Raw genomic sequence first — 539 nt, forward strand, 5'->3', positions numbered from 1 at the left:
ATCTGCTTTTGCTCACCTACGTAGACACAGACTGCTCTGCTCTGTTGTTCTGCTCAGCTGTGCTCGCTCGCTCGCTCGTTCCCGAGGTCCTGGCCGAATCAGGCGAATCAGGCCATAATGCCATAGCCTCCAACTTAAAACCAGCCGGCTGGTTAGTCCATGGCCGGAGCTCCCTTACCTACGGCCACTATGTGCTTGCTTGCTTGCTCTGCCTTCCCCCCAGGTTTGTTCATGTTTCTCGTTCTCGTTTTCGACGGCCCATTCCAGGCCGCAATTTCTTGGCCCACTGGCGAGTGGAAAATGATCCTGGAGGTTGAGTGAGAGGCTGATCAATGAACCCCCGAGTCTGGTGTAGGTTGAATATGCAGCATAAAAACTTTTATGGTCTTCTACTGCACCTGAATCGGTAACCATTAGTGTTTCCAAAAAAACGGTTGTCAGTTTCAGTTCGAAATTCTTTTCTATATTTGATGAACAGCAAGAAAAACGAAACCTTAAAAGCACCTACGGACTTTTGAAGTCCGATTTGGAACTTCAGT

This window comes from Tigriopus californicus, chromosome 10, assembly GCF_007210705.1.
Source record: "Tigriopus californicus strain San Diego chromosome 10, Tcal_SD_v2.1, whole genome shotgun sequence".
Taxonomy (NCBI): domain Eukaryota; kingdom Metazoa; phylum Arthropoda; class Copepoda; order Harpacticoida; family Harpacticidae; genus Tigriopus; species Tigriopus californicus.